Source organism: Pantherophis guttatus, chromosome 5 (genome assembly GCF_059756535.1).
Source record: "Pantherophis guttatus breed Tessera chromosome 5, ASM5975653v1, whole genome shotgun sequence".
NCBI lineage: Eukaryota > Metazoa > Chordata > Lepidosauria > Squamata > Colubridae > Pantherophis > Pantherophis guttatus.
The window spans coordinates 69,348,510-69,375,778 of NC_142067.1; the positions used below are offsets into that span (position 1 = coordinate 69,348,510).

General features: G+C 39.7%; 1 long non-coding RNA gene across 1 annotated transcript; it reads right to left on the reverse strand.

Annotated features, from left to right (window-relative positions):
* Positions 1 to 3,271: 3,271 nt before the first annotated feature.
* LOC148113444 (uncharacterized) lies at positions 3,272 to 26,803 on the reverse strand. Its single transcript, XR_015734497.1, has 4 exons — positions 26,606 to 26,803; positions 8,684 to 8,748; positions 7,215 to 7,318; positions 3,272 to 3,621 (listed from the first exon to the last, which is right to left on the reverse strand). It is a non-coding gene; the product is annotated as an uncharacterized LOC148113444 (long non-coding RNA).
* Between the last annotated feature and the right edge of the window lie 466 nt (positions 26,804 to 27,269).

Consider the following 27,269-nt stretch of genomic DNA (forward strand, 5'->3'; position numbering starts at 1 on the left):
ATAAAGCCCCCCTCATTTGTGATCTTATTCAGGAGGGGGGAGCGGACCTGGCAGGTATTACAGAGACCTGGTTGGGCCCCTCGTGGAGATGTGCCCATCAGGCTTCTGTGCATTTCATCAGCCGAGAGCTCAGGGCAGGGGTGGGGGGGTGGCGGTCATTATAAGAGAGGGTCTTGATCCGAGGGAGACCACTGTGCCTCAGATAGCCGGATGTGAGTCCCTTTTCGTGAAGTGGGGTCGTGGGGTGCAGATGGGTCTGTTGATCACGTACCTGGCTCCCTGCCACATGGCGACAACCCTGCCCGAACTCCTCAATGTTATAGCTGAGGTGGCGGCTGATACCCCCAGACTTGTGGTCATGGGGGATTTCAACTTGCCATCCATTGGTGAAACTTCTGAGGTAGTTCGGGAGTTCATGGCTTCCATGATGGCCATGGACCTGACCCAAGTAATTCACGGCCCTACTCACATGGGGGGACACACTCTGGACTTAGTTTTTGTCTCTGGTCAGTGGTTGAGTGGCCTTGATATAGGGGATATAGTCATCGAACCCTTGTCATGGTCTGACCACTCGCTCCTTCGACTTGACTTTCTGACCGCCACACCCCGTCGCAGGGAGGCGGAGCTGACCAGGTGGTTCCACCCCAGGCGCCTGATGGATCCTGATAGGTTCCAGATGGAGCTTGGGCTATTTCCTGAAACTCTAGCTCACGACTCTGCTGATGACCTGGTGGCCGCTTGGGATAGTGTGTCTGCCGGGGCTTTGGACCAGGTCGTGCCTTTGCGGCCTCTGACCCGGCACCGAACTCACTTAACTCCTTGGTTCTCCGAGGAGCTGAGAGAGATGAAGCGCCGGAAAAGACGCCTAGAGAGTGGTTGGAGGGCCAGCCATTCCGAATCTGACTTGACACTGGTAAGGTCTCATATTAAGACCTACCTAGTGGTGATAAAAGCGGCGAAATCTAGCTATTTGCCGCTCTTATCGCATCATCAGATAACCGCCCAGCCGCCCTGTTCAGGGTGACCCGCTCCCTTCTCCATCTGGGAGCGCGGGAGGACCCCTTGCAGGGCCGAGCTGAGGATTTTGTACAGTATCTGGATGATAAAATAACTCAGATTCGGGAAGACTTGGCCGCTGACTGGGTTAGTTCAGACGAGATGTCTGAGGCAGGCCTTGAGAGTGTTATCTCGGAGGAGTTCGATCCTGTGGCTCCCGAGGACGTGGACAGGATCTTGGGATGGCTGAACGCCACCACATGTTTATTGGACCCGTGTCCCTCCTGGTTGGTGCTGGCTTCCCGGGAGGTTACACGAGGCTGGCTCCAGGGAATTATCAACGCTTCTTTGAGTGAGGGTGTCCTGCCGGCCGCCTTGAAAGAGGCAGTGGTGAGGCCTCTCCTCAAGAAGCCATCCCTGGATCAGGCTGTTTTGGCCAACTATTGTCCAGTCTCCAACCTTCGCTTTATTGCGAAGGTTGTTGAGAGTGTGGTGGCGCAACAGCTTCCACAGTACCTGGATGAAGCTGTCTATTTGGATCCGCTCCAGTCCGGCTTCAGACCTGGGTACAGCACGGAAACGGCATTGGTCGTGTTGGTGGATGATCTCTGGAGGGCTCGGGATAGAGGTTATTCCTCTATCCTGGTCCTGTTAGACCTCTCAGCGGCTTTTGATACCATCGACCATGGTATCATGTTGTGCCGGCTGGAGGGACTGGGAGTGGGGGGCACCGTTTTGCGGTGGTTCTCCTCCTATCTCTCTGACCAGTCACAATCTGTGTTGACAGGGGGGCAGCGGTCGACCCCGAGGCGCTTGTTTGTGGGGTGCCACAAGGGTCGGTCCTCTCGCCCCTCCTGTTCAACATTTATGTGAAGCCGCTGGGTGAGATTATCCATGGTTTTGGGGTGGAGTTCCATCAGTACGCTGATGATACTCAGCTGTACATCTCCACCCCAGACCATCCCAACGATGCCTTGGAAGTGATGTCCCAGTGCCTGGAGGCCGTGCGGGTCTGGATGGGGAGAAACAGGCTTCGACTCAACCCTTCCAAGACCGAGTGGCTGTGGCTGCTGGCGTCCGGGTATAGCCAGCTGATGCCATCGCTGGTTATTGGTGGCGAATCATTGGCCCCCACGGAAAGGGCCCGCAACTTGGGCATCCTCCTGGATGCACAGCTGTCTTTAGAAGAGCATATGACAGCCGTGGCCAGGGGGGCTTTTTATCAGGTCCGCCTGATACGCCAGTTGCGCCCCTTTCTGGATCGGGACTCCCTACGCACAGTCACTCAAGCACTCGTCACCTCTCGTCTGGACTCTTGTAACGCTCTCTACATGGGGCTCCCCTTGGGGTACACCCAGAGGCTGGAACTGGTGCAGAATGCGGCCGCGTGGGGGATTATGGGAGCGACTGGGCGCTCCCATGTGACTCCTCTCCTGCGCGAGCTGCATTGGCTTCCGGTGGACTTCCGGGTGCGCTTCAAGGTGTTGGTGATCACCTTTAAAGCGCTCCATGGCTTAGGGCCAGGGTACTTATGGGACCGCCTTCTGCCACCAATAGCCTCCCACCGGCCAGTTCGCTCCCACAGAGAAGGCCTCCTCAGGGTGCCGTCGGCTAGACAATGCCGGCTGGCGACCCCCAGGAGGAGAGCCTTCTCTGTGGTGGCACCTACCCTTTGGAACAATCTACCCCCAGAGATACGAGTGATCTCCGACCTCCAGACTTTTCGTTGGGCCCTAAAAACTCATCTCTTTCAGTTAGCTGGTCTCTCTTGATTTTATGATTTTATGGTTGGTTTTAAATTTTGATATGGATTTTAAATTGATAAATTTTAAACTATGGGCCAAATTTAATTATTTTAAATCTATTTTTAATTGTACTTTATGTATAAATGTTTTTATTTTGGCTCTTCACTGCCCTGAGTCCGAAAGGAGAAGGGCGGTATAGAAATTTGAATAATAAATAAATAAATAATAAATGTAGAGAGCATTACAGTAGTCCAGACGGGAAGTGACGAGGGCATGGCATCCCGGTCCAGAAAGGGACGCAACTGGTAGATCAGGCGAAGCTGATAAAAAGCCCCCCTGGCCACAGCCATCATATGATCTTCTAAAGACAGCCGTGCATCCAGGAGGACACCCAAATTGTGAGCCCACTCTGAGGGGGCCAAGATCTCACCCCCAATAGTCAGCGATGGAGCCAGCTGGCTATACCGGGATGCCAGAAACCACAGCCACTCGGTCTTGGAAGGGTTGAATCTGAGCTTGTTTCTCCCCATCCATATCCGCATGGCCTCCAGGCACCGGGACATACATCAAGGGGATCATCAAGGACTTGCTTGGGTGGGAGCCAAGCTGTATGTTCCCACCTGTCTGAGAGCGACAGTTTTACAGCACGCCCATGATGCCAAAGTTGCCGGGCATTTTGGGTTTGTGAAAACATTACATCTAGTTAAGTGGCAGTTCTGGTGGCCTGTACTCAAGAAGGACATAGAGGCATATGTGGCCAGCTGTCCCGTGTGTGCTTCAGCCAAGAGACCTCCTGGAAAGCCACCTGGACTGCTTCAGAGTGTTGCCAGATCGGGTGCCCCATGGAAGGAAATTTCCATGGATTTTATTGTAGAATTACCTGAAAATGGGGGAAACACAGTTATTTGGGTGGTTACTGATTTGTTTTCTAAATAAGTGCATTTCATCCCATGTCCCAAGATCCCTTCTGCAAAAACACTTGCAAAAATGTTTGTCCAACATGTATACAGGTTACATAGAGCTCCAGAATGTGTAATTTTGGATAGAGGAGTTCAATTTACCTCCCATCTGTAATATATGTAGGTCCAATATAAGGCTCTGCTTCTTGAGCCCGAGCAATAGGAAGAATTAGTGCCAGTAGAAGAGAATATTTGTAACTCAGGGTTGAATTGTGTGGTCCTTGCACTGTATGCACTGATGATGTGTATTTCCTAATTTGGTAATAAAATGTCTGCAAGAAAACCACCAACCTCAGAGAACATGGAAGAATTAGTGTCCAGAGATTCTGAAGTGCTGTGTAATACGTACAATCAATTTGTGAATGCCTTGTTGGAGGACTCATGGAAAAGTCCTCTTAAAGTCATTAACTCTATTGAGTTTGTTTAATTCTGCATTTGGAAAGCATATCTGATTGAATTTTATGAAACTTGGGAAACTACTCCATATTTGCTTACTGGATCACTTACACTAAAGAGATAACAAATAGGGAAATAATTGCTTTGACAATTTTTTATGCAACCTTCCACACAAAAGACTTTCAGAGTAAATTATATACTTGATGGATACTTCATAAAGTTCAGTATAGTGTCTCAATTACCTTTGTGGTATAGAACAAAACCAAAAGAAAAAAAAAGATCTTATTACGTCCCATGTTAACAAGGGAACCAATACCTCTTTCCAACGCCCTCTATATCACTATGTAGAACTACACGCGCGCACACACACACACACACACACACACACACACACACACACACACACACACAAACACAAACACATACACAATGTATACTCTAGATACTATATAGTTGGTTGGAAAACATGAAACCTTCCTCTCTACCACATATCTCAATGGCTGTAACCCAGAATTTCATAAGGTTCACTGACTTTCAAATATGTTCTACATAATGAATTTATTACATTTATATTTTAATATATTCTGGCATGATGCTTAAGATATCTTCTAATTGGACATTCCCCATGCTTTATGTACTCTCATTTTTCTATTCTAGGAAACAACTGTCTATCACTTTTTTATTAAGTAGGGTGGAGAAGAGTCTTTTTGGATACACATAGATACATCCCAGACACAAACACATTATGTATATCCAGTGGTGGGATTCAATTTTTTTAACAACAGGATCTGTGGGTGTGGCTTAGTTGGGGGTGTGGCTTGGTGATCATGTGACTGGGTGGGCATGGCTAGCTGGTCATGTAACTGTGTAGGCATGGCTAGCTGGTCATGTGACCGGGTGGGCGTGGCTATGTGCATAGGGACTACTCAGAGGGCTGAACAAAGTCATTTCTGACTGGTCCTCGAACTTTTGACTGGTCCTCACACTTATGACCATCCTCACATTTATGCCCATTGTGCATTCTTAACAACCGTGTCAGTCATTTCACCACTACTTCTCTGCACCATGGTGACAAGATAGGGCGCAAAACATAAAATGTGAGGACAATCGTAAGTTCAAGGACTGGTCAAAAGTGCGAGGACCAGTCAAAAATAACTTTTTCAGCCCTCTGAGTAGTCCATTTACTACCGGTTCTGTGGGTAATGTGACTGGGTGGGCATGGCCAATTTTTTTTTAACTTTTACTTTTAAAAGCATTTTTTCTACAACCTTAAGAGGTTGCAGGAAACAATGCTTTTAGAAGCTTCTGACAATCAGGCAAATCTGCTGGGATCGCCAGAAGCTTTTAAAGGGATTTTTTTTCCTACAACCTCCTCGGCTGAGGAGGTTGCAGGAAAACAGGCTTTTAGAAGCTTCTGACGATCACACAAATCTGCTGGGATCGCCAGAAGCTTTTAAGGCAATTTTTTTTCCTACAACCCCTTCAAAAAATCCCTTTAAAAACCTCTGACAATCTAAGATGAGTTTCCTGATCCTCAGAAGCTTCGAAGAACATTTTTTTTCTGCAACCTCTTCAAGCTTCTGCCTTTTCAAGGCAAAAAAGGGCGAGGGGGGGACACACATGTGTGGCAGTGAGATATTCCACAGCTTAAACCTCCCCCCACCAGAAACCTTGGAAGGTTTCCTGTCTCTAAACAAACAACTCCTGAAAATTGAGTGGCAGGGGCAGGAAAGTCTCTCCCAGCGAGGAAACAGACTGGATTTTGGAGGAAACGCAGCTCAGTTTAAGGTTAAGGCAGGGCAGAAGGGCTGAAATGGCGATGAGAGGTGGGGGGGGGAAACCATTCCAACAAGCAAAGTCAATGGGGGGGCGGGAGCCAGATTCACTTAAGTTAACAATCATGTGTGAATCACACCTCCCTACCTAGCCTAACACAACACACACATACATATCTAAGAGACCCTCTCCCCAGGCGAGAGAGACCCAACCCTGACAGAGCCAAGACAGGCAGGGAAGCCAGCAGCACAAACGTTTGGGCAACCCATCCTTTTTTTGGGAGGGGGGGGATCTTTGCAAAGAAAAGGAATGCAGATAAGGCAGGTTTAAAGATCCCTCCACTGCAAAGCCAGGAGCATCCTCTAGAAGTCCCAGTCATCGGAGATCCTGGCCCCTCATCCCAAACAAGCCAATCCACAGACTCAGATTCCCGCCCACCCCCCTCTCCCCGTGAGCCACACAAAACGCGCGCCGAGCATCAGAATCTCCAACTCACACCTGTTTTGCAAAAGCCCAGCTGGATAGGACACCCCCCCAAGCCCACCCTCCCCACTCCCTCCGCCGGTTCCCTGGAGGCGTAGGTGCAGCAGTCCCGGCTGGGGAAAGGAGGTGCCGGTCATGAGGCCGCTTTGCAAAGACGCGCCTGCGCTGCGCGGCGCCTCCTGCACTCTCACCTGTTGGATCTGCCTGGACGCCATCGCCACCGTCGCCGCTGCAGCCACTGGAGCCCATCTGGCACTGGTGGGGAACCACGTGGCAGCCCACGTGGATCCCAGGCAGCAGAACTCAGGCTAGGGAAAGGGTGGGTAATTGTGGCTCTTTTACAACCTGTGGCCAAGCTGTCTCAGGAATTCTGGAAGTTGAAGTCCACAGGTTGTAAAAGAGCCACAATTGCCTACCCCTGGCTAGGGTAGGCTGGCACCGCACAGGTGGGAGGCAGGGCAGGGTGAGGGGCGGGTGAGCCAGCAATTTAACAAACGGTTCGGTGTGCTGCCTGGCCAATAAATAGTGGTGAGGCAGGGTGAGGGGCAGGCGAGCCAGCAATTTAAAAAACGGTTCGGTGTGCTGCGGGGCCAATAAATTACAAAAAAAACACCGAACCATTTGTTAAATTGCTGGCTCGCTCATCCCATTTATTGGCAATAAATAGTGCGGAGGGGCGGGGCAAGGGGCGGGGCAAGCCAGCAATTTAATAAAGGGTTCAGCTGAACCCCTAGAACCGGCAGAATCCCACCACTGTGTATATCCAAAGTTAAATTGAATTTTTACATATAGAGTTAAAACAGAAACATGCATGCATGTGCAAGTACAATGAACAAGTTAAAAGGGGAAAAAAAAACACCTTGGCTGGTTAGCTTTCTGCTCACAACATTCCTTCTGTATAAAAGAACTGGAGTCTCTGAAGCAGCTGGTTCTGATCCCTTCTATCACAATCACTGCCATCTGCTGGAAACATGAATGTGACCTAGTGTTAAAAGGTAGAATCTTTCAAACATCTCTAATATAGCTTCATGAAGATTCCAACTTGGTTAGAAATTTGCATTAAATTTAATGACAAGTAAAAGACTGCTCCTTAAAGGAAAAAAAATGTTGCAAGAATTTGGATTGCCTCTTTTGTTATTGAGAATTTTTTAAAGTGTATCATTGTATTTGTTGTATGGATAAAAACATTTAAAGAAACATTGGGATTGTCTAGTGACAATGGCTAAATCAAGACTCAATGTAAACAAAACAAAAGTTCTGCTACTGCAGTAATGTTCTCAGCATGTTTTATATGGGAATTTGCTTTAACTAATTCTGGATTAGGAAGCATTTGTCTCATGTTCTGAATGAAATCTGTGAAGCCTCTATTCTCTAGAGCAGTGGTGTGAAACTCATGTCATCATGGCAACATCATGTGACATATCAGGACTTTTTCTCCCTTTGCTAAACCGTGCATGGGCGTGGCCAGCATGTGATGCATCCAGCCCATGGGCCACCAGTTTGACAGCCCTGCTCTAGAGCAAGAGTGTCCAATTGTGCCAACTTTATGCCTTGTGGACTTTAATTCTCAGAATTCCCTAGCCAGCCCCCAACTCTGGGAGTTAAAGTGCCCAACTCTTACAGTTGTCAAGGTTGGACACCTCTGCTCTAGAATCTCAAGTGGAATCACCTGCTTTCTGGAATATTCCATTGAAGATGCTAGGACTTTTTCCAAAATTCCTCTATTTATGAAAAGAAAGTGATTAATTAATTCTTTCTTTCTTATTAAAAAAAAACACATATAAAGAGTCAGGCCTGTATAGCAATGTTCTTGAATCCAAAATTGTTGTTAGAAATGCTGTTGGCATTAATGTAAAGAAATTATTATCAACTTTTTGCAATCTGCAATGTGGTTTCTAATTAAGTGACTAGCCATTGTCCCTGACTAATCTATAGTGCTAGTATTTATATTAAATTCTATATGAAGAAATGTATCTGAATGGACTCCAAAAATAAGTTCAAATTACTCAACATCAGTTCTTGAATCTGTCCATTCATCTATAATTACATTTTAGAAAGCAATAAAGAATAAAACTATAAGATGTCCTGACCAGGAGTGAAGCCTATGGCCCACCATTGAAAAGTCTCTCCTCAAATGTATTTAAGTACAAACTTAATTACACATATAAGTACTGCTTGGCTGCTATGTTTAAAAGCAGCTAAGAAGCTTTTACTTTCTGAATTTTTAATAAGTAGGTCTGCAATTTTTAATGTGAAAACTTAGTATCATTTGTTTTAAAAATCAACAAAACAAAACAACTGTGATCGACAACAGGAAAACCCCATTACCGTTTTAAAGAGACAGAGACTAAAATAATCCTGGGACAGAGTTACTTTGCAAAGGGCCCTTCTCTCTGGAGTAGAGGAAAGACAAAAAACAACAGATTACATGAGTTTTTATAGTCTTCAGGAACATCAGAATACACGCCAGAATCCCTTGGGAATCAGTTTCAAATCTTACATAACATCTTATATAACATCTCATATAACATATGTAGTACATGATCCACCCTGGAAATTCCCCAATTCCCAACAGAAATACCCCTCAAAAACATCAATTGCGTACTTCCTTTAATTAATGAGGGCAAGTTAACCCAAGAGCATATTTCCTGCAAGATAAACATCCTCTCAAAAACACAGGAATTACACACTTCCTTTCTCATGTTCTTAAATGTCAGCTAAATTATATAATCAGGTTATACAAGGTAAAATAAAGCCTTAACATGATTTTAAAATGGCGTAACTCAGGTTATGCTTTTACAGGAATAATTCTTATATTTCTCACAATCCCCAATTCTCCTCTTTATCAGTTTATTCCTGTAAATTATGAATATCCTGTAATAGTATATAAACTCCTCTCCATACAATAGGTAATTTGGCCAATGCCATGTTACCACATAAAAACATTAACTTGGAGGGAGCTTGTATCCTTAGACATGGAAAATGTAACCCTTCCTCCAAAATCCGAAACTTCTTGTATGAAGGTGTATAATTACCAAATAGCTCAGTGCATTGCTTATATAAAAATTCCATTCTATTTGTAAGGTCAATGTATTGAGGAACTATCTCATATGTACGGTTGCATTTGGCACACACCATCTCCAGAAGATGACTTAATACATATCTCAGCTTCCTCAGTGGTGTCTATTAGGGTTAGTGGTGTTTCTATAAGAGAATAACGGTGCTCGAATTCAGTATGGAAACATAGCTGCTACCATGTTATAGGGTAATTAGGCAACACAGCCAAAATCCCCATTCTTATCCGCACCTGTAGAATAACAAACGCTACCACAAAAGAACTCATTATTCCTAGTGAACTAGCTCCCCCAACGTATTGTCCAAAGAGATAAAAGATTATTATCTTACCTCTAATTCGTCAATCAATCAAGGAGAACTTACATCCACTGGATACCAAAACATAGATTTACACCAATCAATAATATCTTTCCTCAATACAATCAAAAACACAACAAGAATTATTACCACTCCTAGCCAAATACAAATCTATTCTTCCATCCATTGGTCCCCAATCGTCTAAGGTTTATCATCAAAAAGTCAGTTTAAGAGGGTTTGCAGGTTCCGTAGCAACTGTCCTTCCATAAGGCAAAGCCACTAGTCTCTCGACTCTGGAATAGCATACCCAACCTTGTTTCTTAGTCCTTACAACCGACTCTGTAGTTAGCAGAACTTGGAATGGTCCTTCCCACACCGGCTGCAACTTCTTCTCAGTAATGGCTTTTACCGGACCCAGTCTCCGCTTTTGTATTCATGTGCTTGGAAATCAAGAGGTGGATTCTGTTCTTTTTACCTTAAATGAGAAAAACACTGGGACAGTCCCTGTATATATTTTCAGAAAAAAACATCCTTCAATTCTATCCTAGGCATCTCAACTTTCCCCGCATATGGCAATCCAAACATCATTTCATATGTAGATATCCCCAGATCTTTCCTAGGACTAGTTCCTATTTTTAATAGAGCTAAAGGCAAACACTTCGTCCAAGGTAGTTGAAGCTCTAACATTAATTTTTATAACATAGATTTACTTATCTGATTAGCACATTCACAACGCCCTGTAGAACTTGGCGTGAACAATAAATGTAGTTGCCAATCAATTCCTAATTGTTCCATAACCTTCATCATCTGGACAATGAAATGTATACCCCTATCACTATCAATAAGATCAACCAATGCATATTTGGGTATTATTTGCTCCAATATGATTTAACAATCTTCTGAACACCTGTCTTTACACAAAGAAAGGCTTCAAACCATCCAGTAAAATAATCCACTATTATTATTACATATATCAATGGTCACACCACCGGCATTTCAATGTAATCTACTTAGATTCATTGAAAAGGTCAAATGGTCAAATCTCTACATGTTTTTTTTTTACATACACAATGTATTCATTTCCGTACCATTTGTATAACTATTGTATACATACCCCTAGACACATATATGCATATACATTTAATAAAATCAATAAGTGCTTGCGTTCCCCAATGGTTCCCTCATGCACTCGTTCAATCACATTCCAAATCACAGCTTTATTCAAAACTTGCACTCCATTCTTAGTAATCCATTTCCCATTCACTTACATACCCCTTCATCCCCTATTTGTATAATATCAAGTTTAGAAGGATCCTCAGCTGCCTTTAAAACAGCTGTGATAAGTTCCACCTATCGCAATTCCTTTTACTAAATATCAACCCCCTTTCAATCCAGATTATCCCAAAAGTATGTAAGATACCATAAGCATACTTTAAATCAGCATGAATATTCCCTACCTCATTAGTTAATATGTGCAATGCTTACAATAAAGCAAAAACCTCACATGTCTGCACTGATCATTCAAACGGTAACTTTCCAGCTTCCAATATCTCAATAGTGTCTCCATTCACAACTGCATAACCATTCAGTCTCATCCCATTCTCAATTCATTTATTCATAACCACACAATTTCGTTCCACATCGTCCCATCTCTCTCTCCTGACAGGAATTCAACTAAATTTAAATTCCTATTGGTCAAGAGAACCAAACTCTCTTGAGACAATTTTAAAAACCTAGCATTTATGCACCACCTTTTAGTTCCCAGTCCACATGCGAACCAACACTCCTTTGGCTATACCATCTTCCACTACTACAGACAAGTGGAAATTTTTACCTTAAACCAGGCAAACATAACACTGGAGCAACACTATATTATTATTTTCTTCAACTCTTCAACCTTTCTTCCAAACAACTTAATTTGAAATTAACTATCAATAAATCAATAAAGTCTCAACAAATACTCAACTCTCCCCACTCCAGAGGAATCACACCACACCTCTATCACAAATTAGCTAAACTATTTCCACAAGCTTCAAAGAAATGCAAGCTTAATCTAAATTCACAAGTCTAAACCACAAGTCTATACAGACTAACTTACAAGTAACTTCCTAGCTAACCAGACCAAAAATCCATCTTTACCTTCTACCAGTAATTCTTCCCTCAAGGGAACATCCCTTATCTAGACAACACTAAGCTAAAATAACATAGTCAACTATTCCCCAGACTATCCAGTATCCAGTATCTAGAAATCTCCTTCTCAGCATTCAAAACCATTCAAAATGCATAGACATAAAAACATAAAAGAGGGTAATAAAAAAAACTTCAAAAAGCAAAAGAAAATCACCTAATAGAGGTACTCCGGTTCTCTACTCCCAAAAATAATTGTTTCAAACTTTCAATGTCACTTCTCTATTATATAGATTTATTTAAACACCTCAAACATTTCACAAACAAAAATAAAACCAAAACTCAGAGCAGGACAGGAAATACATCTGCATAGTTGCCAATGCAGTCAGAAACAATGCAGTATCAAATCACCCATCCGCCCCTCCCTTTTCTCAGACAAACTCAGCAAAGGAAAAAAAATGTGTAAAAGGGAAAACAAACCGCACCTTCCCCCCCCTTTTCCTACTTCTCTTGTTCAGAACAAAAAGAAACAGGGGAAATATAGGGAGGAAAAATACTACTCCTGTCTCCATTTAACATCGTAAATACCTCTTCCTAATCCTACTTCTTCATAGGATCTCTCTCATCTCTCACTTGCTCATTCAAACACTTGCTATTACAACATAACAACAACTACAACAACAAACTCTTGCCACTCACTATTTCAATATACAAAGGGAGATTTCTCAGGGGTTCAACGCACAGGCATTCACAAATATCAGGATCACCTTACCACCCCCGTTTAAGGGCTTACCACACACACTCATATTTATTCTGCAATCAGACCTTTTAGTGTATTCCAACACACACATGCCTTCTCCCTGCCAATTAGTCAGCATAAATACTTCAGGGAGCTTTATTATCATTCTCAGTATTATTTTTTTTACAAGACAATGAGCTCTATTGCCTAAACAACTCTCATTACACATATATACCATTTAACAACATTTGCAAACCTGGAATAAAACCTGGGAAGGTTCCATCCCTTCAGATACCCATTTCATTTTCATCCTTGACATCTTGTAGCCTATTCCTCAAGCAGTGGAAAACTTCAGGATGTGGTTTTTAATCAAAAACTTGATTTCAGGCCCTAACCGCACCTGTTTTCCACAGCTCCAAGCTTAAGCCAAGAAGGTCACTTAATTAGCCGGCACACACATATCACCATCACATCACATTAATCAAAGACAAAATATTCGCGTTCAACCTCAGGTAGGAAGAACAATAACCCTTCCTTACCACATTCCTACAGAGTTTTCTGCCTCATCCAAGAACAATAAAGATCTGTATACCAAGCTCACATCCCAGAAGAGACAATGCATCCCTCCCAAGCAGATTAATACCTACTTCTGGAACAAATATCACATCCAAACGTATAATACACTTTCCACAACTCAATTGCACATTCTTCACCAATGGCACATCAAAAAAGGTATACCCTTGACACCCCTTATCTTAATAATTACACCTATGGGATGCACTCCTCTAGGCAATTTACAAATAGAGGTTCCAGTCGCACCCGTATCTATTAGACACACATGATCTTCCTCTTCTGGACCCACTAATCATCCTCTTCTCAGGACAAGTTCTAGCAAAATGCCTCTCCTTTACACACACAAAGCACTTTTTGCTTTCCAATCCACCAACACTAGGCTTTTTTCCACTGGAGTAATCCTCTCCCAATTCCAGGACACTGTCGCCACATTGCAACCAAAGTTTCACAAAACCTTTTCCTCTTCCAACTAACTCCTTTCCCTCTCCTGTCTGTTGCAACCCAGACACCATCATTTGACTTTTCTTTCTTTCTTTTTCTCTTCTAGTCTTGGCCTCGTCCCTATTCACATAGACCTTTTGAGCTTCTTTCAACAGAGCAGCAACAGAGAATTGGGGAACGGAAAGGGAAGGTTTGGGGTCAGGAAGTCAGTGTTGGCTACGACGAGTCAGGGACAGATTGTGGTGCTTAATAAATGAAAGATTTCATCAAAGACTATTTGTTTGGAAATGCAATTTATTTGAGACGACACCGAAACCTGACACCCTCTTTAACCTGGCACAAATGTGTCCTGTCATCTCATTTTGACATGGTGGACTCGAGGCCATGACAGCTCACAAAAGGATTGGAAGAGAAGATATCTATCTAGACCCGTGCCAGTCGGGCTTCAGGCAGGGGCACAGCACAGAAACGGCATTGGTCGCGTTGGTGGATGATCTCTGGAGGGCTCGGGACAGGGGTTGCTCCTCTGTCCTAGTCCTATTAGATCTCTCAGCGGCTTTTGATACCATCGACCATGGTATCATGCTGCGGCGGTTAAGAGGGTTAGGAATAGGGGGCACCGTTCTGCGGTGGTTCTCCTCCTTCCTCTCCGACCGCTCGCAGTTCGTGTTGGCAGGGGGGCAGAGGTCGACCTCGAGGCATCTCGCATGGGGAGTGCCACAAGGGTCGGTCCTCTCGCCCCTTCTGTTCAACATTTATGTGAAGCCACTGGGTGAGATCATCCATGGTTTTGGGGTGAAGTGTCATCTGTACGCTGATGATACTCAGCTGTACATCTCCACCCCAGACCACCCCAACGATGCCCTTGATGTGATGTCTCGCTGCCTGGAGGCCGTGCGGGTCTGGATGGGGAGGAACAGGCTCAGACTCAACCCGTCCAAGACTGAGTGGCTGTGGCTGCCGGCGTCCCGATATAGTCAGCAGGTGCCATCGCTGACTATTGGGGGTGAATCTTTGCCCCCCACAGAGAGGGCTCGCAATCTGGGTGTCCTCCTGGACGCACGGCTGTCTTTAGAAGAGCATATGACGGCCGTGGCCAGGGGGGCCTTTTATCAGGTTCGCCTGATCCGCCAGTTGCAGCCCTTTCTGGACCGGGACGCCTTGCGCACGGTCACTCATGCCCTTGTCACCTCCCGGCTGGACTATTGTAATGCTCTCTACATGGGGCTCCCCTTGAAAAGCACTCGGAGGCTCCAACTGGTCCAGAATGCGGCCGCGCGGGTGGTTATGGGCGCAACTCGTTGTGCCCGCGTGACACCCCTCCTGCGCGAGCTGCACTGGCTCCCAGTGGTCTTCCGGGTGCGATTCAAGGTGTTAGTTACCACCTTTAAAGCGCTCCATGGCATAGGACCCGGGTACCTTCGAGACCGTCTTCTGCCACCAATAGCCTCCCACCGACCAGTCCGCTCCCACAGAGAGGGTCTCCTCAGGGTGCCATCAGCCAAGTTATGTCGGCTGGCGACACCCAGGGGGAGGGCCTTTTCTGTGGGAGCCCCAGCCCTGTGGAATGAACTGCCCCCGGAAATACGCAAGATCTCCGACCTCCGAGTGTTTCGTTGCGCACTGAAGACCCTGTTGTTCCGCCAGGCAGGGCTATCAACTTAATAATTTTAATTGGGGTATTTTAAATGTTTGGGGTTTTAAATCGGCCAAATCTATGTAATTATTTTAATTTTTAATTACTGTTGTGTGTTGTGTTTTTAAATTGGCTGTACACCGCCCTGAGTCCTTCGGGAGAAGGGCGGTATAGAAATAAAATTATTTATTTATTTATTTATTTATATTACTAGCAGACTGTGACCATTCTTACTTGTGAGGAACTCCCTTATCTGTAGCAATCAGAACTCTCAAAGTGAGTAACTTTAAAATATTTGGTAAACTGGAAAGACGCTCCGATAGAAACCTAGCAGCGATTAAAAGGGTCGAGCTGTGACTCATTAAAAACAATTGCTGAGAGAGGGGGTTTAAAAAGAAAGAAAGATCATTATAAGACTATAAATGGAGAAGTGAGAGTGGGAGGGTGTATGATAATGGAGGAAGGGGAAGAAGAAAAAAAAAGGAATCCACATTTTGATGACTGACAAGATTACTGGAGGCTCAAAGGAGAGGATTTAAAAAGGAGGTGAATGAGTGAAAAGGAAGAGTGCAAGAGACAAGAAGAAATCTTGGCGAGGAGAGAAAGACAAGATGGAGCTTTGAAGGAATAATTTGGGGAGATTGGTGTCTGAAAGTGAAAGCAGAGAGATAAGGTTACATCGGATTCTGAAAGCAGAAGGAAAGACCTCAGAGAAAGACAGTGACTGAGTGGCGAGGAGAAGAAAGAGGAGCTAAAGTGACAGAGAGACTTGAACATAATACTGAGTGACTAAGCTGAAAAGAGGACAGAGAGGGTGTTGGAAAGAAGACATGAATATTAAGAGCATTGTAAAAATTTGAAAATCCAAAAAGTTACAATAGCGACTCTGCTTTTGATGGAATAATAAGTAGATTGTTATATTATATATGGTAATTAATATTTTAGTAACAAGATTTTTTGAATAGTGTCTTTAGGGGATCACTTTTGTAGTAAGATTGTATTCATAAATATGTAGACTGATATTAATAGATTCTTTTGACTAGCTAGATTATTCTGGGAACATTATATTTAATATTGAAACATTTACAATGAATACGTATTAAATCAGAGATATTTACTATAGTTAATTTAATTTAATCCAATTTAATTAATTAAATTATCTTACTTGATTGAATATAGGGGAATATAGAGGAATTATATTGAGTGATTTCTAACCATACTGTATTATATTATAGGTCTGTATATTGATGTATAGCTACAAGTTTTTCTCTTTTGAGTAAGCAATTAAGGATAATGGAAATAGAAAATTAGAACTTAAAATAATTATAAAATCATAAGTAATGTATAGGTAATTGAACTAAATTTAGATAAAAGAAAGAAACACAAATTATTACCAGTGATAAAAGCAGTGGATGGTAATTTGGGAAAAAATTCATAAAATTTTGGGAGAACAAAGTAGAATCTTAAAAGAAATGACTAGTATCACCACCACAACATTGAGACCAGAGAAAAAGGTGGCATCAAACCCGACAGTGGCGATAGCTTCTCTGTCAACCCAAAGAACGACAGAAGCGATACTGCCTATAGAAAAATTGAATTCTAGTTTGACCACCTAGTTAATGCAGTCCACCCAGGTAATAACACAGGAAACCATGGTAAAACTTCAAGAGACAATGATAAAAAACCATGGGGATCTGAAAATTGATATACAAACTTTGGACAATAAAATGGATTCAATTCAAGAGGCGATACAAAGAAACGAATAAAAAGTCAAGTCGGTACAAGTGAAAACTGAACAAATTGAAAAAAAAGTAGAACAGATAGACCAAAGATTGATGGCGGTAAATAAAGATCTGGAAACCTCGCTGATACATCTTGAAATGGACTGAGCCTCTTTTTACTTGAGGTTCCAAAATGTCCAGGATACAAAAGAAGAGGATTTAGGAGAGGTAATGGTGGGACTGATCACAGAAGCTCTTCAGAGAGATAAGAGAGAGATTATAAACAAGCTGGACAAAGCAGGAGTGAAATGCTCCCGGTTTGGACCGGATCACCCAATCTGGTAGTGATGGCGGCGGGTGATTCGGAGAACCGGTAGCAAAAATCCCTGCACCCCCCCATGCCTAGCTGAGCCGCACAAATCATCAGAGGCTTTTTTTTAAAGCATTTTTTCTACAACCTCTTCAGCCGAAAAAATGCTTTTAAAAGTAAAAAAAAAAGCCTCTGATGATCGCACAGCTCAGCTGGGATCGTCAGAGGCTTTTAAAAGCATTTTTTCTACAACCTCTTTGGCTGAAAAAAATGCTTTTAAAAGTAAAAAAAAAACCTCTGATGATCGCGCGGCCCAGCTGAATTGCCTGATCGTCAGAGGCTTTTAAAAGCATTTTTTTACCACCTCTTCAACTACCTGCCACCAAGCCATGCCCAAAGAACCGGTATTAACAAATTTTACATTTCACCACTCAGACAAAGTGTACAGAGTCCAAACCAATTATGCGAGGCGCCACCACCTGCCTGGAGAGGTACATATCAGATTTTCACGTAAAAGGATCTGTGATATCATATACAGAATTACAAGAGATGAACCTATGTTCTATCATGGAAAGGAGATTATAATATTGAAACAGGTTCCCAAATGGATTCGGGAACAAAGGAAGGACTATCGATTTTTAGCATCTCTATTAAATAGAAGGAAAATACTATTTAGGTGGATCACTCCAGAGGGAATGTCGATAACTTGGCAGGGCAAAAGAATCAAAGTGGATGATTTAGACAAAGCCCAAGACCTATATTGATGGGAATTGGTCATATAGGAGGAGTTGATCATATAGGAGGGAATTGGTCATAAAGGAGGAGGATTCAAGCAGCAGAGAGAAAATAGAGGTCGCTATCTTAGAAGAACAGAGGCAAGAATCCAGAGGTGAAGAAGCAGAAAAAAGTTTAAAGATGATAAAAGGGAACTGAGATGAAGAAAGGGGTACTAGGACTAGAATACAAAGAACCACCAGAACAACTAGAAATCAGAGACTGGCAAATAATTAGGAAAATGGAGAAAGAAACTCAATTACTATCAATAAATGTGAATGGATTAAACTACCAAGTGAAAAGAAAAAAAATATTCATAAAATTAGCCAAACAGAATGTAGATATTATATGTCTCCAGGAAGTACATATTAAAAAGCAAGATCAGAAGTATTTAGAATACAATAAATTGGGAAATTTGTTTGCAGCACTAGCAGGGGAAAAAAAGGGGGGAGGGGGTAGTGGTATATATTAGAAAAGAAATAAAAGCTAAGGTAATTTATGAGGACCCTCTAGGGAAGAGTATTATTGATTGAATTGATACTAGGGGAAATTAAAATGCTATTAGCTAATATATATGCTCCCAATAAAAAACAAAGAGAATTTTATAAGAAAACACATGAAAAGATCATTGAGGTAGGTTATAAGAATATATATATACTGGGTGATTATAATGGAATAGTTGACATAAAAAATGATTATGTTTGTAATAAGAAAAGAAAAAAGGAATGTATTACTGAAAACTTTTTTTGACATGGTTGAAGAATTAAATTAGATAGATGTGTGGAGAGCATTAAATCCGAAAGAAAAAAAATATATACTTTTTACTCTAACCTGCATGAATCCTTTTTGAGAATTGATATGATATGGGCAAATAGATAAATAATCAAAGAAATCAAAAATGTAGAGATAATCCCGAACATTTGGGTCAATCATAACCCCTTGAGAATAATTTGGAGAGGTAAAAAAAGGAAAACCAAGAGATGGACTCTGAACCCATAAATACTACAAGAAAATGAATATTTAGAGAAGATAAAGAAAGAATTGACCCTATTTCCTGATGTAAATAAAAAACAACATACCTCACTGCAGAACCTATGGAACACAATAAAAGAATATACAAGGGAAATAATAATAGCAAATATGTCAATGAGAAACAAGGACAAGTGGAAATTGAAAAAAGCAGAATACTTAGAAAAAACATTTCAATTAAGGCCAGACAATGTACAACTTAAGGAAGGGTTAATATTAGTTAAACATAAATTAAATTTAATAGAACAAACAGATTATGTCAAAAACATCAAATATGCGGAACAATACCAATTTGAAAATGCAAACAAATCAGGGAGGTGGTTGGCATATAAATTAAAAAAAGAAAAAGAAAGTAGGATAATACACCAGTTACAGGGTGAGGCAGGCAATTTACATAAAAAAGAGGAAGAAATTAGAAGGATTACATTAGAATATTTTGAGAATTTGTATAATCAAGAGGATGTTGAGATGGGAAAAATAAATGATTATTTAAAAGAGGAAGGTATGCCCATATTGGGGGAAGAGATGAGAATGATGTTAAATAGAGAGATCACATTGATAGAGTTAAAAGAAGTGATTCAACGCAAAAAAAAACAATAAGACACTGGGACCAGATGGTTTGCCAGGAAAATTCTATAAAAATATGGGGGAAATATTAGAACCGATACTTTTGAAACTGTACAATGTGGTGCCGTTGGAAGCAAAATTACCTGTCTCGTGGAGAGAGGCATATATTACAGTGATCATGAAAGAAGGTACCGATGCAAACCAAATTCAAAATTACAGGCCAATTTCACTTCTGAACGCTGATTACAAGATTTTTATGACTATCATTGCAGGAAGGATGAAAAAAATATTAAATGAAATTAGCCACTCCAATCAAAATGGTTTTCTCCCACTGAGACAAATCAGAGACAATACAAGAACAGTTATGAACATATTAGAGTATTATGAGGCCCATCCAGAGAGACAAGTAGCTCTCGTCTTTCTGGGTGTGCAGAAAGCCTTTGATAAATTGAATTGGAAATATATGATAACACAAATTAGAGAAATGAAATTTGGAGAAAAATTTGAATAGATGATTGAAACAGTTTACTCTTCTCAAAAAGCAAATATAATAATAAATGGGGAAATTACAAGACCATTTGAAATAAAGAAAGGAGTTCGCCAGGGATGCCCTTTATCACCTCTGCTTTTTAGCCTGACTTTAGAGTTGTTATTGAAGAAAATCAGAGCAAATCCAGAAATTAAGGGAACTAAAATTAGAAAGGAAGAATATAAATTAAAAGTGTTTGCAGACGACCTGGTGTTTTTTAGCGAGGATCCAAAAGAGACAGGACCTATTCTAATAAGGGAGATAGAAAAATTCGGAGACGTATCAGGCCTTAAAATTAATAAGACAAAAACAAAAATGATAGTTAAAAATATGGTGCCACAACAAGTAAAACAATTAGAGGAAGAAGTAGGACTACAGAGCATGAAAAAAATCAAATATTTAGAAATATGGTTGACAGCAAAATGTTCTTCGATCAAAGAAGACAATTATGTAAAACTAGTGCAACAAATAAAATTGGATTTGGAAAGATGGGGTATGTTACAATTATCTATACTAGGCTGAATTGCAACTATCAAAATGAATATTTTGCCGAAACTGCTCTATCTCTTTCAAACCATACCCATAAAACTGGATAAGATTTTTTTTACAGATTTGAATCAAATTACAACAAAATTTATATGGGCAGGCAAAAAAGCAAGAATAAAATTAACAGACCTTCAGGATAATAGAAGCAGAGGTGTTTTAGGGCTCCCAGATTGGTGACTCTAGTATAAAATGATGATATTAGCTTGGATCAAGGAGTGGATCAAGTTGAGAAATAAAAGATTACTCATATTGGAAGAACATGATTTACAAATCATCCCTTTCTATGGGATAATGAAAACAAATCACATTCATATTTTTTTCATCATAAGGTAAGAGAAGCTTTAATGCAAATTAAATGGAGGCGATGATTCACCCCAACACAGTTTATTGCAACCTGAACGTTTGCAGAAGTCAATTATCTTCTAGTCTAAGCTCTCCAATCTCACCATTTCATTGAAATTATGTATATCATATCCTGTAGACATATCAAGTACACTTTTAAAAATTCTCAGAGAAAACAAATTATTAATTATAAATATTAAAGAAGATTAAACAGACCTGATTGTTTATTTGAACTGCACACTAAAGTTGCCTGCATTTGGTAAAGATGTATGAATAAAAATATTCTTGAATTTTGGATTTGTTCACTATTTGACAGTATAACTATCATTTTGACTTTTTTTCATGTGTATCATAACATTGTATCATAAGATAGATATCATAAATCTATCCTTACTGGGTCGGATTGCAATTATTAAAATGAATATTCTTCTGAAATTGTTATATTTTTTCCAAACCATTCCCATAAAATTAGATAAGAAATTTTTTTTAGAACTGAATCAAATTACAACAAAATTTATATGGGCGAAGAAAAAAGCAAGAATAAAATTATCAGACCTTCAGGACAGTAGAAGCAGAGGTGGCTTAGGGCTCCCAGACTGGTGACTTTATTATCAGGCAGCAACCCTAATCTGGATTAAAGAATGGATCAACTTGAGAAATAAAAAAAATACTCACATTGGAAGGACATGATATTAAAAAAAGATGGCATGCCTTCCTATGAGACAGAGAAAACAAATCTCATTCAAATTTTTTTCAACATAAAATATGAGAAGCTCTAATGGCAACATGGCATGAAATTAAGAAAAAACATTACATGAAAATTCCTAATTGGGTTTCGACGATGGAAGCAATGATCCATCCTAACACACTGAATTTAAGTAAAATGGTAAAATACAGCAAAATTTTAGATAACCAGGGGAATCTAAAATGTAGGCAAGAATTGGAAGAACAGGGAATAAATATAGATTGGTGGTCTTATCTACAATTAAAATCAAAATATATAAAAGATAAACATGAGTATGGCATTGAAATTCTACCAAAACAATTAGATAAAATATTGATTGGCCCAGATGAAAAATTAACTAGAGGATTGGAAAATAATTTGGAACAAAAATTATAAATTAACCAGATCTGCAAAATATAAAGAAAATCAATATAAAATGTTTTACCATTGGTACTTGGCACCCTCTAGACTGGCAAAAATATATCCAAATTTAAACCCCAATTGTTAGAAATGTGGTCAAAAGCAAGGTACTTTCTTTCACACATGGTGGTTATGCTTCGAAACAAAAAAAATATTGGGTGAAAATACATAGATGGATACAGGAAGTAGCAGGTTTCCAGATAGAATATACACCAGAATTGTTTTTTCTAGGAATAATTAAAAAGAAATATGAAAAAGCAACAACATATATTATTCTACGTATGACAACGGTGGCAAGATTGGCATTTGCGCAATGTTGGAGAAGTTCAAACATACCCTTCTAATTTAATAATTAGAAAGGCATTAGATTGCACTGAGATGGATAAAATGACATTGGAACTGAAAGGACTGATGGATTCGGACTTTTACGTAATATGAGAGAAATGGTATAATTAGATTGAAGTTAGAAAAAAAGGGAAATAACAGATAGTAGATTTTGTAAAATTATATAGAGTATAGGAGAACATTAGTGTGATGATATGTAAATGGTCACAGTCATGCACAAGAGTTGAATAAGAATTGTTTAATTGTTAAAACCCAATAAAAAAAAAGCATTGTATCATAAGATTGTTGCACAAAACATATAATTGTAGATTTTTGTTTCTGGATTCAAAATAATATTAAATGCAACTTTGATTTATTTTTCTGTCTTTGAATCATCTATATTTTGAAATTATATCAAACAGAGCAGGAAAAAAAAAAGTAATGTCAACTAAGAATGAGGAAAAATTCTTATACGATTCTAGCTTCTAGATCTAGATTGTTTTAGTTTTCTTATGCACAACCTTGTGCATAAATGGTGACAATAGCGAATGAGATGAACAAAGCAATAATCAGGGGTACTGATTCCTAGATTATTCAAGGTCAATACAAAATAGCTGTAAATAAATGACATAATTCCCTACATCCAATAAGCTGAGCTTAAAATGAATTCTGTCACATATTATAGTATGAATGAATATGTGGATTTTGTTCCAAACAGATTCCTCCAGAGAGAACAAAGTCCCACTTACATTAATTCTTTACAGGAAACAAACCAATAAACCTTCTAAGGTGAGATAAAAGAGTGTGTGGTTGTGCATTTAGTTTCTAAAAACTGAAGTAAAGACCAAGGAATCTTTTCAATATTTAACTTTTTAAAAGCCAAACATACTTATACCAATATGAAGATGTTCTCTGCAGACTAGAATCATCTTCTTTGATGTTTCCTAAAGTAGTAATGCAATCATGCAATATTATATTGTGGTCACTTGGTCCATCCAGTAAGTACCACCAAAGGGGAATGACTTCTCTCTTTCTCAAAAAAAGGGGGTTGCTATTAGTATTGAATTTTAAAGAAATTATGCAAACCTAGCAGTAGACCATCAGTTTGTACATGTAAAAATATGTTATCCAGTCTGCCTTTATTTGGTTTGCTAATCTTTTTGTAATACTGGAAAAATATGCTGATTTACAACATGGTTTCAAAAACATACATGTAAACAGAACAGACCTGCTGTAGTTCATTCTTACCCCTATACCTCAAAAAATAGGTTCAGACACTGAACCACATATCTTGAGTTACTTGATTGTTTGTATATCCAAGGTCTCAAAAACAACTTCATATAAGGTTGTGTGAAGGTTTGTCACTTCCATTAGCCAGATTTGTTTCTTGTTGAGACTGATTAAAGTAAAGCATTTATTTCCTGTTTATTATCCTGCCTCTATTATGTTTATTTGAAAAAAAACCCAAAACTTCATGCTTTATTTTAATAAGATTTTTATTGAGAAATGAAACTTCTCTCCTGCAACATATTAACAATGCTGGTGAACATTTTTAATTGGCTGTTTTGCTACACAAAAGTAATCTAGGGATTGGTAAAAATAGACTCTTGCTTTTTAATTTATTTGATTGTATGTCTTCTGAAATATCCTTCACTGAAGTAAGGCAAATCAAAGACCAATTAATCTGTGTACATTCTGAAAGGTGTTGAAAATGTTTGTGATGTCACTGCAAAAGGGAGATGCATTTTTTAATGATAAGATGCTGTGGGTCACGCTGTACTGTTTTGGTCTCACAGCCATATGTTCTTTTCTTTGTAATAGTATTTTTTTTGTTTTTAATTTTGATTACCATGTAAGCAAGCACAGCATGTGGGAGGCTAAATGAACAGTTAGATAATAACAAAATGTGCTTTCCACTATGCCAAATTCTTTATTGGTACTAAAGGTCATACCCCCTTCTTCAGTTTTAAAAAATCACTAGTTCTAAATGACATTGACTTGCTAATCTAGACATTCTCAAATCCCAAAGTGAGCAGACTTGATTGGGAACAATATCTGTATTTCTAAGAAGCCTCTTTTTTTTTTCATTTCTTTTAAGCAGAAAGATGAGAAAGAAGGGAAAAATAATGTTCAACACAAAGGTTAGGAATGTGCAATCCTATGCTGTTGGTCTACTAAAATGTTCAATTGAATACTAAAGTATTCAATTTATTTCAGTCGGTCTTTTTCCCAAATAAATGGGTTGAATTATGGATAACTAAATATTCCATATTAATAAATATGGTGATTTTTAGGGAAAAACAAGAAAAAGAAGAAAAATTGAAAAGGATAAATAATCTAAAATGGATTACAAGCAGTATTTTTTCCTATGACACTCTATGGAAGCACAAATTTGAAAAAGGATAAAAAGATTATTAATGCTTTTGAACGTTAGTATTTGTGAAGGCTCCTACGAATACTATGGATAGTCACAAAAAACATACAAATTGATGATAGAACCAATTCACTCAGAATTCTCATTCAAAAGACAGAAATGACCAGGCTCAAATCATCATATTCTGAGTGCAAAGACATTATGCAAAGATCCAACTCTTTCAGAAAGTACATAGTGCCAGGAAGAAAGGATGAAAGAAAAATAAAAGCAACCAGCTGCAGTTACAATAACGATAGATGTACCACTTGGAGACTAGGAAACAATCACTCAGGAAAAAGTTGATCTTTGTAGCTGATAATAATGTCCAGACAATATTGAACTATTGAACTAACTTAATAGTATGAAACTAACTATTTTTTTTTAATTTGATTTATATGCCGCCCTTCTCCGAAGACTCAGGGTGGCTTACAATGTGCTCAGCAATAGCCTTCATCCTTTTTGTATATTTATACAAAGTCAGCTTATTGCCCCCACAATTGGGTCCTCAATTTACCTACCTTAGAAAGGATGGAAGGCTGAGTCAACCTTGAGCCTTGGCGAGATTTGAACCCTGCAGTAATTGCAGGCAGCTGGTCTTAATAACCAGCTTAATAACAGGGTGCCTTAAACCCCTGTACTACCAAGGCTCTTATTGAAGAGAGAATTGAAACTAACTTAATAGTATGTAATCAATCAATCAATCAATCAATCAATGTAATAAATCAATCAATTATAAAGCTTGAAAATGTCTGAGAAATACTTTAAAAATCTGGTAAGTCTAAAATTGCTGGGCTTCCCTACGAGATCGCCTTCTGCCACCGATAGCCTCCCATCGACCAGTACGCTCCCACAGAAAGGGACTCCTCAGGGTGCCGTCGGTCAAACAGTGTCGACTGGCGACCCCCAGGGGGAGATCCTTCTCTATGGGGGCACCTGCCCTTTGGAACGAATTGCCTCTGGAGATACAGAGGATCCCTGACCTTCGCACCTTTCGCCAGGCCCTCAAGACGCTTTTATTGCAGCAAGCTGGGCTGGCCTAAAAAATTTGAATTTTAATTGGGAAATTTTAGTTTTTAATTATGTTCTCGACCAGATTATTTAATTTGTTTTAATTAATTTTAACTTTTATTTACTGTGGTTTTATCGTGGTTGTGCACTGCCCTGAGTCTTTCGGGAGAAGGGCGGTATAAAAATTCAATAAATAATAATAATAATAATAATAAACAATAATGTTATAAGAATAATTTTAGGAATCCTTTTGACAATAGCACAAAATTTATTTATATTTCAGTAGAGCACATTGTGTGTCTGGTACCATTACGCTGACAAATACTTGGGGGAAAAAGATTTGATCATGAAGTAAATTCTATACGGAAAAAAAGATTTTTTTTGTTTCAAAAAATCAATAAATTTAGTTTGGGTTTTAAAAGCTATCTTGTTTTCTACTGGCTTGCTGCTTTTCAAAATACATTTTAATGAAAATATTTTTAAAGCAGAGGAGACTTGAACTTTATTAATCAATTTGTACCCTGCCAGATACTACAGCAAGAAAACTTCAGCATATGTAAGTAATAATAAAGGTAACATCAGACGCCTCTCAACATTTATTATTTCTAGCTACCAAGGATATAAAATGAGAATGAACTTTGCAATGAGTTCTTACCTGTATTTTGTCACATTAATTTCTCATTTCCATTACCCATGTTGTCAATTTTCTTTCATATTGCATGTCCTTTTCAAAAATATGATTTGCTAGCTTCTCTATTTTAGTCTGGACATTTGTTTGTCATTTCTAAGACAGGAATGCAGATGTGAAATTCTCTTTAACTATGAAATTATCAAAAATTTCTTTAAAATAATGTTTTGTGTCCTGTAGATTAAGAAGCAAACTGTAATGATTGCCTCTGTTTCCAAATTAAGAAAGTAAAGACTCTTGAAACATGATACTTCAAAAGGATCCTTTTATTAAGCAGAAGTGATAACAACCCAGTTAAAGCAAGATCTGAATACCCTTAGGCAAGACAAGTAGGATTAAAGCAGTAGAAACCCCTCCCTTTAAGTCAGAATGCAAATATTAGCCAATACACAAGTGTGAAGATGTTTTCTTTACTAGTTTCCCTGAGAACCTGAACAAACATGCATTCACACCATTATCCTTTAAAGTGAAACAACCCACATGGCTATCATAAACATTTCTCCATGTAAAGAGGATCTCAGGGCTCTTTGGCACCAGGATATAGGTTGTAAAGTATCTATTGACACAGGGAATGCTAGTAAATCGACTCCAAGTCTCCCCCTTCTCCCAATTGATTGGCAGTATCACTTTT